Below are 11,456 nucleotides of genomic sequence, written 5' to 3' on the forward strand. Positions count from 1 at the left end.
TCTACATTCATATCACCATATTATAACTTAAAATAATCATACATAATTAGAAAATATATTGTGACAAAGTAAGGAAGCATTATTAATTTCATTCATAAGCAGGGACCTTTTGGAGAAGAAATTATGTAATTTTTCAGTAATGTCTGTCATTCATTTCTCAGTGAAGTCAGATGCCTTATTTATGAGGCCAGCCCCAAACTCTAAGCGAACTCGATTGAGTTACCTACTCATTCTTTTGGTTTGGGCAGACAAACTAGTGTGTTTCACTACCACAAATGTTCACACAATCCATTTCAGATTCTCACACGATGGTCTTTGCTTAGGTCTCATTTTTACAGCTTTTCAAAAACAGTCTTTTGGGGTCAAATTATTTCCAGTGACAACAGCAACCTCATTGATTTAAGGAGAACAGAATAAAGGCAGCATCGAGACAGCACTTTTGAAAATCATATGTGTTGTTTGTATGTGTTAGTATTAATTCTGAATACTCTTGCACATCATCCAGTGAAGGAGCAGAAATAATAGGGATAGTCAAGGGTTCAAACCCGCAGGGTGCTTGAGGTTGCAAAGTTAAAAAAAAAAACTGTGGCAACAGATTAGGGAAACTTCAGTGCCACCCTGGAAAATTCCAAAAGCTGGTAGTAAAAGTATTCAAAAATTATTATACCATACAACTACAGCTTACTACTTATGGGATTTTCATTTCACACTCCTGAAAATACAAAAATTTAGGCTTTTTCTGCTCCTTACAAGGTTTACTGGCATCAGTTCCACAGATTTTCTAACGCTGTGTTGGTCAGGTTCCTTTTTTTGCTGCCATAAGCACATCCATCACAGGCCTTTATTTGCATAGAAATACTGTAAAGAAGAAGATTCACAGGAATATTCTGAGTATTTTTGAGGTAAATATTTTGAGTATTTTGAGATCCACCACTTCTTGATGAAAAATCTACAGAACCGGTCTCTGTTATTAAGTGAAATCACCAGTTGTAGAGAAACAGCTGCCCCATAAGGTATTTTACAACAGGGAAAGATTTTGTTGTAGAGTGGCTTAGTAATAAAGTTGGGAGTTTTTTCTTCTTGTTACTAGAAATCAGATCGAAATAGACAATCTACTGAAACATGGATAAACTTTCTGTCTTCAGAGGAGCCCTCAGAGTAGTTAATGGTAGGTTTAAAGAAACATAATTGGTAAATAAAATAAATAGGCTGCATATTGATCAAGATTAACTGCAGTGTTTTAACAGTATTAATACTGCAAATGAGAAATTTTTTTAATCAATACATTTGATTTACAAACAAGCTAAGTTTTTAGCTCAGGTAGTGTCTTCCTTATCCAGGCAGGGTTCAAATTTGAACTGTTCAGGGGAAAATCCTATGTACAAGCAGTTGAAGGCAGACTTGAGTTCCTCAGGTGCCCTTGGAATTCTTGAGATCTCAGGCAGCACTTACATGGCAACTATGGACTAATGATAATGCCATAGAGTCATAGAATAGTTTGGGTTGGAAGGAACCTTAGAGCTCATCTCATTCCACCCCCTGCGATGGACAGGGACATTTTCCACTATCCCACGTTGCTCCAAACCCCATCCAACCTGGCCTTGGACACTTCCAGGGATGGGGCACACCTGAATTAACACACTCCTGAGAAAAGACACATATTATTAGCCTGATGGGCTCTTCGGCTTTCAGGTCAGAGCTGGCCTTCTGCTTGGCTAACCTGGATGACAGCCAGAGAAGGTCCTGCCTGTCTACACAAGTCCCTGTATAAACAACCATTGGTAACACCCACCCTCTAAACCACTGAATGTTATAGAAATGGGTTTGAACAGACAGCAGGACCGTTCAGCTCAGTTACAGACATGGAAAACCAAGTACTCCATGCACTGCAAAGCAAGGTAAATCTATCTATCTGAGCTGAATAGAAAGCAGAATCTAGACCAAAATGAGTCAGGAAATACATAGGAAAAACAGGAAACACACAGGGAAAACTTATGCACGTGTATGAGGATCCACTGCAGAACAGGGTAGGTGAAAATGCAGAAATAATTCTGAGAAACAATGGAAGTGGGAAATGGCGTCTCCTGCCACAGAGGTATTAACTAGCATGATATTTTTTTTTATTGTTACAACATATCTTTAATGAAAATGATTCTGGCTCTTTGTGCCCTCACTACCATGGTGGTGCAATACTGGCTACAGCCTGAACCAACTTCTTCTCATGAAACCTCTGCTGCACTTTAACAAACCTTCTCTTTTCAAAGTTTTCCAATCCTCCAAAATTGCCAATCTGCTCTTATTTACAGTGCCCTGAAAAGAACAATTCATCGCCTACAAAAAATCATTTCTGATTCTCACAGGCATATCCTGGCATATGAAAAAAAGACAAAGTCTACGCAGAAGGTGGGTACAAAAATAATGTACCACTTCAATTTCCATCCTGCCCTTAAAGTGTGTGCTTAATGGCACACAGCCCTTTCATTCTTCAGGCACAATTTAGGTGATTATATTGAATGTTTTTTTACTGGAGATAAAAGCAGAAGGGGTTCAGTGCAACACTCTCCACATCCACGGCTGAAGGTGGTGCTATGGGCGAGAGAATAAGGACAGTAGTTGCTCCAGAAACACAGAAGACTGTGCTTTTAGTGGAAAAAAAAAATGTGGGAAGAGGAATGGTTAGCATCTGTAAGAAGATTTTTCTAGGTAGTGTATAAGCTGAAAGATACTTTGTGCAAGAGCTGTCACTTTTAAATGGAAAGGAGGTCATATAAAGAATAAAATACCCATGAAGATGGCATGCCAGTAAGCACTGTGTGGTTTCTCCAGGCAGCCTGTTAACTTGCAAAATTTTCAGCAGTTCTGTAAGGTTTATTTTCCTGCACAGGCTGGCATAAATTGTAAAGGAATAAAAAGACAGAGGAAAATAAATTTAATTTCACTTATATGTAGAGGAACATGGCTGAGCACCAGCTGTGCAAAATGGTCCTAAAATTGTGTATTTGCATGCATGTAGACACAAGGAAAAGCTGGTTTTGTCACCAGCCATCAAGTCTTCAGAAAGAACTCTCCTTGCAGACAGAGAACTGTGCACAGAGCTGACATTCAGGCTGCATAAGCAAGTCCCTGCAAGTGCTGCTCAGCTCTTCAGAACAAAACAACAGCACTTTTCCTCTGTTGTGACACAACCAGGTTGTTTAAAGGAAGCTATTTCATATCTACTTTCACAACTTCTGGAAGATATGCTTAAAGAAAAATGAGCCTTCAGGTAGGAAAAGCTTGACAGAGAAGTACCTGGTGAATATTTCCTCTTATTCAGGGAAAAGAGATGAATAGAGCAGCATTTTTCTTTCTTGACCAAGAGAAGAACTTTGGTCAAATAGATTATTTTGTCTTGAATACAGGTACTGACCAGGCAGCAAACACATTGGGCTTATGGCCAGCTCAATGTGGAGTTGTGAAGTGTCTGGACAAAGGAGATCTGGAGTTCTTAGATGTAACTTTTCCTCTGTTATGGTATTCATTTGAGGAGCATGGTGCAGCTACTGCCTGCATTTTAATAAAATTGAGTAATGCCCTTGAGGAAACATGTAATTCTGAACTCCTGTCTGCACATTTATGGCCACTGAAATTGCTGTTTAATAAAAAAAATACAACCTACAGGCCAGAATTTCCGCATCCCCACATTCTTACCCCTCTCTGAGTGCTTGCTTTTGCTATTTTATTATCTTAAACATAATTAATTTTATTAAACTTTATCCAGTTGAGCAAAATCCTGCAAGTTCTCCGTGGAGTAGAAGCTCTGTGGAAAGTAACAGGACAGCATTTTTCCACGCCCAAGGCTGGCAGGGGTTTTAGAAAAGACCATTCCATCTGTATGGCTGATACAGCCAGAGTGTGTTATATATAAATATATATACAATACATAGTTCTTTATATATAACAATATGCTTGTTTTGATATTCATATTTTCTGACCTTCAGTTCTTAGGAAGAATTACTGTAAAAATTTTCCCTTAGTTTGGTCCCAGAAGCTGGTGCTTTTCCGTGGAGACATTCACATACTCACTCTGTGCTTGACAATTTAATTACCTAATATTTCTAAGAGACATTTTCGGATGAAAGTCTGTATTAAAAATGTGAAGTGCTGTTATTACTTCAGTGCCTTCTGTGATAGTGAGTTATTTTTAAAGGGACATGATGTCATCTTTGCGTTTCAACAGGGAGCTGATCAGTCATTTAACTGATTTTTAAAGGTAACTAATGAGGGGTTACAGCACCGAGCCTGACTGCCTGCTCCAAGCAAGAAATCAAAACTACACATCCTCAGAGGGAAAACCCAGTGGGGGTGGTCCTTGGAGCAGAGCAGTGAACACCGTGGCTGGCATGGGGCTGTGCCAGGAGAAGTTTAGGTTCGATGTCAAGAAAAGCTTCTTCCCCCAGAGGGTGGTCAGGCACTGAACAGGCTCCCCCAGAGAGTGGTCTTGGCCCCAAACCTACTCAAGGAGCGTTTGGGTAACGCTCTCAGGGACAGGAGTTGGACTGGATGATCCTTGTGGGTCCTTTCCAACTCAGAATGTTCGGTGATTCCATGTTTGAAAAGAACTAAGCTTTGAATCAGTGTGTTGTGGTAAGACTCATATTCCTCTTTCCCTGCAGCTGGAAGGGAGAAGACACAGAGCTCCCATCACATTGCAGGACACAATGACCTCATCCCTCTCAGTTTCCTTCACCAGGAGCTGGTATTTACAGTCTGCTTTTACTCTGAGGAACCCTCCTCTCCTCCTGAGGGACCGAGGGGGGATTAGCACGATGGTCACACTCGGGGCTCTCCTGCATCTCCACATCTGTGCAACTCCTCCAACTTGTGCTGTAACATGAGTTCCCAGCCACAGGAGAACGAATGAACCCAGGATACCACCGTCCCTGAGGTGGGGGTACCACTGCCTCCCTGTGCCCTCCATCCCCTCCTAGTACCCTGGGACCCCAGGAAGACAATGGCACGAGGTAGCGCTGGTGTTCCTGAACGCATCCTTTTCTGCCCACCTGTGGGACTCAAGCACTCCCTGAGCTTACTCATTTGTTTTTACCCCTCCCATCCTCATTTTATTTCATCAGAAGGGTTCCAGGGAGGATGTTACTGGTTCTCTCTCTCCTCCTTTTGCAGGTATGGGGAGTGCTCCTGGTCAGCACAGGTCACGGATTTGAACGTTCCTGTATGTTTTGCCCACAAATGTGTGCCCTGAATTCAAGTGTAAGGTTTGGGGTTAAACCCTGATCATCAGTGTTTAGAATAAGAGATAAAAGCACTACTTCTGATGAAGTAAAGGCTACGTGTGTGTGTGTGTGTGTGTGTGTGTGTGTGTGTATTATATAGTGCTGCAAAGCACTCACCTTGAGGAAGAATCACAGCATCACAGAATCAATGAGCTTGGAAAAAACCTCCTAGATCCACAGTCTGACCTGGATCAGATCAGCATTTTCTCAGGGAAATCAATAAGTTAGAAACACTGCAGGGTAGTTCTTTTGGTTTTCTTTTCATTGATTTTTCCCCTTAGCAAACCTGTCCTATTATTTTTGAACAGGTTGCCCACAGAAGCTGTGGCTGCCCTATCCCTGGAAGTGTCCAAGACCAGGTTGGACGGGGCTTGGAGCAACCTGGGACACTGGAAGGTGTCCCTGCCCATGGCAGGAAGTTGGAACAAAATGATCTTTAAGGTCTCTATTCTATTATTTTAAATCACTGCGCTTCTGGTAATGTTTCACCCGGTTTGCATCTTGTTTTATTCTAGTGAATCAGTGATAAACAGATGCTTGTACATATTTGCATTTCTTGATAATTAATTCTATCAAAACATTTTCCTTTTCTTTCTTCTTCTTCTTTTTTTTTAAATTCTTGTAATCTTTTGTTGTATTAATATTATTTTTTACTGAAATAGACATTCTAGTCACCAACATCAGCTTCCATAAGAGTTTTTATTTTTCTTTTGTTTTCAGAATATTTATTTCTGAGGTGAAGCATGCACTTCAATACAACAACAAATTTAACATCTTTAAGAGAAAGAGATGCCCTGCAGAAGAGGAAGGAGTCTACTCTGGAGGCATTTTTGGTAGCCAGGGACAGACATCGCTGCACTATGGGCTACCCAAATAACGTAATGCACAAGTTAAAAGGAGCAAGGTCATTTTCTGGCCATGAAACTTTCCTTGGCAAAAGTGAGGTTCTGTTTGCAATAAAGGGGTGATGTTTCTCCCCCTTCTACAAATATTGGTTTGAGCTCACTCGTTCTGGCTTGCTAGAGCACATGGACAACCTTAACTCCCCTGTAGAAAGCATCTTATAGCAAGATACCTGTGATCAGGTTGCTGCCTGTCACAGCAGACAAGAAATTCTGTAACACTTCTTTAATGAAAAACACTTAAAATGAAAGTTGCTGTTAATTTTTAATCCGACTTCGTGTTTTCTGTTGTATTTATGACCAAAAAAACTGTGACACCAGTGCCTTTCTCTCTCACAGAGCAGCAAGGTCTGTTTTGGCATTTGTGTAGATGAAGTGGTAAATAAAATGTTTGTGAGTAGATAGCATTTATTAAAACATAATCCTGAAGTTCCTGACAGAAGGTCTGGTAGAACATTACTATTACCACGGGAGAACATCCAGGCCTGTTGGAGTAACATGTCCACGACCTTTACATTTAGAATTAGCATAAATGGAAACCTGTAGGAGGCTTAAAATATGAGCAAGAAATAAACTGCTGTGGTCATCTCTGCTCCTTTGTCCCAAAATAAAAGAATAGTGTAGCCTGTGTGTATAAATGATTTGGAAACTTGGAGACAACGGGAAAAATACAGGTTTCATTTCAAAATGTGGCATCTGTGCAGGTTAAATGTCAATCAGAAGTGAATTTCACTTGTACCATTAAGAAAGTGTACAATTAGCTAAAACAAAGAGTAGGTAGGTATATTTCTCAACACCTAAGTATTTATTTGCATTGTGAAATAACTGTATAATACAGAAAGTTCTGGTATTATACTTAATTGTAGTATTAATTGTAAGTATTGATTTTAATTGTTTTAGCACAGCACAATTTAAAAGTGGGAAAATTATAAAAGTAGAAAAGAATGGCAGGGGTCTGTTTTCTCTAAATGGAAAAACAAGAGATCAAAGAAATATTTCAAGGTCTCAGAAGATGTATGTAAATGTTGTGTGAATGAGGCATCCTGGAATGTTCTAGAAAAGAAATATCACTGTTTCCTGATTAAGCTGAAGAATAACTCAAAGGATCAAATTCAGAAATGAAGTACCTTCGTGTGGGGTGGGTCACTGATGAAAGCATAAGCACACACTAAAAATTGTCTTGTTTGTACTAAATTTTCTTTATCAGCAAAAGAAGGCAGGTGGGTTGGTTGATTTGTGCAGAGTTTGAAGTAGGAAAAAAATTGTAAAAGTGAAAGAGAGTAGGAAAATAATACATTTTGGGGTGAAGAGGGTAGGTTACTGCTTAGATATTTCTCATCTCTGAAAAGAACCTGGCTACTTTAATAAGAAGTGTTCATTTTTTAATGAGAACCAATTTTTGAGAAAATATATAATGCAAAAGTTGAATCTGAAGTTAGTATGAGAATATGCAGCAATACATATATCAGCAGTGTATCTGTTCTTTAAAAAAAAAATCCTGTTTTGTTCCTTACATATAAATATACATTTAGCTGGGCTGGGTTGTTGTTGTTTTTTGTTTGTTTGTTTGTTTTTGTTTTGTTTTGTTTTTTTAATTAAGATCTTATCCTCGTGTGAAGACAGGTTCCCTGCGTTCAGATGTGCCCAGCTGTGTTGGAAACTTCTATTGGTGTAGCAGTAGAAATGCATTTCATTTTATTTCTATGATATTTGCAACTCCAGTGCAGACTAGGAACACATTAAGGTGTTTCTTGAGGTCTATTTTTCTTCACTTGAACAAGTATGAACTACTGATGTAGCATGTGATTTTTGCGTTTGCTTGTTTACTCTTCCCTATTATTTTTCCTTCCAGCTCGATCCTTTTCCCTGTTCCTGTGAAGCACTTCCTGCATTAAAAGGGATTTACAAGAATAGCCACTCCTGTGATTTACAGGTGACTCATTACAGACTGAGGCAGGCTGAGATTAGTGACATCTCACCTGCCTTTGCTAAGGTGTCATGTGCTTAGTAGACAATCACCAGCACCTCTGGGGGGGTCAAGATTTCTATGGGGTTGTTTTTCTTTCTTTTCTGCAAGTGAAGGAGGGGAATTATTCTTAGCCAGAGATAGAATAATTATGGAAACAAGAACTATTTCTTTCTGTGATATAATCTGCGAGAGGAGCTCTAAAAATTTTGCTATATTGGTATATGAAAGGATAAGAGCCAGGCTTTTCTGGAGGCCAGAAACATTTGGAAGGGATGAGCCGTTCTGTCTCCATAGGTGGATTCTTCACTACCGTGGTAGTCAACATTTTGTGGTACGAAATCGGAGCTGTGTTTTAAGTCATGCCTCCACTCCTCATACTTACACAAACATGCCAAAAATGTGGGCAGATATTTGTAATACTAAGCTTAAAGGTATGAACAACTTCGTTTCCTCTTTAGATTGTGAATTCAGTAAAAGTTTAAAATTTCACATCAACATCTGTATGCTTTTAAAGGAAGCGATAGCTGATTTTCCAAACTTTTTTCCTCCTACTTCCAGGTGAATTTCATAGCAGAGCAGACCAAATCAACCCTGTCATACTATGTGCTTCAGCCACAGCTGAAGAAACCTGATTCACAGACACACAGAAAGAAGAGTGAGAATCGAGTCTACGTAAGATTTTGTTCGTATCTTTCTTATCTTCCTTTCGTTTTCTTTAAAATCTGGAGACAGAAAAAGGGTTTTCTCAAAGCCTTGCATTTTGCCAGATTTTTTTTTTTTTTAAGCTGACACGTGAATCAAGCTGAGCACTGCAGAACAGAGGCTCCCAGTTTTCAGAGTGCAATCTGGGCAATCTGGGAGTAGGGCTTTTAGGTGAGACCCAGTGACTGTTTGTCCTGATTCTCATTATGGAGAAAGATGTTTTGGAAACCTTCTCAGCAGTAACCTTAATTTTTAGTGGATTTCTTACAGAAAGCCACTGTGATGGGTTGTGTCTCATTACTATCACCTCTGCTTTTGATGTCTGCAACTGCAAATGTAATAAGTTTCAAAGTGATTTGGAGCATTACTCTGCAAGTGTCTTACAGTGATGTTGTGCTGTGACTGCTATCTTAAGGTGTTAATTTTGAATAAGGATTAATTACACGCAAAGCAGAATTTTAGGTCCTAAGAACTTTGGAAATTGAAATATTGAAGCCTTCCTGGGGCTTTCCCTTGAAGTACATTAAGCATTGGCACTTAATGTAATAAGTAACAGAGCAGGTATAGTTGCCCGACCAATGCAACTTTTAAAATCAGCAAATTATGAAAAATTATTATTATTATTATTATTTTCTTCTCTTACAGGGAAATTTCTATGCATTGCAAAGTCTCAGATAGCGACTTGGCCTTCCTCAAACAATATAGGGGTGGTTTGGGTTTTCTTATTAACTTAATTGACTCCCTTGGACACGTCAGTTTCTTCCCTGAAGTCACAGCAGCTCTCTGTGTCACTGATGGTGCCTTCGCTGTGGTTGACTGTTTCAATTAGAAACTGCTTTTCAATTAGAAAGGACTCAGCGTATTTTACATTCTTCTTCTTAAGAAAAGGAAAAATCATGATGGAAGAAGCTTGTTTCTCTGAAAGTTTAACTTCTAATGATATGAACTATGATATACCTCCTCAGCCCATGGCATTTCCTGTGTCTTAGGGCATTGTATCCACCCCATACCCAACTTTTGGGTTGAACATAGAGTAACTGAGGAAATAAAGACAACTTTTCAGTGAAATCCTGGAGAGTGGAGCTCCCTGTCTCTCTTCTCCTTCCATCAGAAAACAGAGCTCTACATGCAACTGAGAATGATGGGTTTGATACCACCAAATTCCAAATTTGAGTTTGCCAGTCACCACTCTATCAAGTAGACTAGAGATCTTCCCTGTATATAATGCAAGTGCTAATTGTGCCTGTATTTTATCAAGGGGTTTGTGTACAGACACAGACTGTTCTGGGGCAGGGTATTGCAGAACATGTCAAACCACTACTGACGATGAATAAAATGGACCCTGGTGTGCTGGAATTGCAGCTGGAGATGGAGGAACTTTGCCAGCGTACTGTGGAAGATGTCACTGTGGTCATTCCCACACATGGAGAAGGTGAAACTGGACCAATGGGTGATATTATTGCAAAGAAAACTTTAAAGCTCTGCTGTGGCTGAAGACTTGTTTTGGAAACTGCCAGCCTTGATAGGAAACAATGGCATATATTTATGGCAGTTCAGATCCCTGCAACCTGAAGGAGCCATTCTTCCATCCCCTTCCACCCACGCTGCTCCATACTATTCCTTTTGGGGTTGTTTTTTCAGACCAACCAGCTGGGGAGTGAAAGCAGCTGGGAGAGAGGACAGAAATCACAAAGCAGATCATCCTTTAGTGATGCTTTCTCTCTGACAAAATGTGTATACCTCAAGCCAGTTTCTCAGTGTCATTCAAACATCAGATGTCAGACATTTGCCTGGGGCAAACTGCTGAAGGGAAGCTGTGGGTCTTTAAAGCCAGAACATTGGCTTTCTGTGCCTCACTTTGCTGCTTGCGTCACTCACACAACAAGAAACGTGGCCTTTCTGCTGTCCCTGACTGATAAGACATTTAATTTGCTCTTTTCTCATACCAAGATGCAGGTGTCTGTTTTTCTACCAGTAATTGTATCATAATGTGCTGGACATCTCTGGAAGGATAGTTCGACAGAAAGACAAGTAGTATTTCCTGTATTGCAGCTGAGAATTGTAAAATAAAAAAAAGGAAAGTCAACCAGAAGTCTTCTCTGGTGGTCCAGCTGTTAGAGTGAGAAATTGTCAGAATTGGGTCACTTCAGATACTATTTTTTTTCAGCTAACAGCTACAAGACAGACCTTCTCACCACATTTTAGACCTATTTCCCTTTGTGCAAATGTGATTGTCCTGTACTGGCTTGTTTTACAACTAAAATTGCAGCTTTACCTAGTTGCTGAAATAAAGGTCTCTTGTTTAGGATTTAATTCTGATACTTGAATTCTATGAACCTCAGCCATTCTTAGCTCAGTCTTGTCTGTCTGGCAGGAATGAGCCACCTCTACTTTAATTGCCAGAGGAAGTTCACTAACAATTCAGTTAATACCCTTGTCAAAGTGATCATCCCCCAAATCCTACGTAGGGCTCTACAAATGTGTTTCTGAAGTTTTTACTTTAGCCTCTGCTAAAAACATTCCCACCGTACGGAACAAAGAGAGGTTTTTGCTTCAAAGCTCCAGCTGAGCATCCAAAGAAAGAGGGAGACACGATGAAAAACCTCTGGG

This window comes from Pipra filicauda, unplaced genomic scaffold (assembly GCF_003945595.2).
Source record: "Pipra filicauda isolate LSUMZ 115617 unplaced genomic scaffold, ASM394559v2 scaffold215_size1667880_pilon, whole genome shotgun sequence".
Classification (NCBI taxonomy): domain Eukaryota; kingdom Metazoa; phylum Chordata; class Aves; order Passeriformes; family Pipridae; genus Pipra; species Pipra filicauda.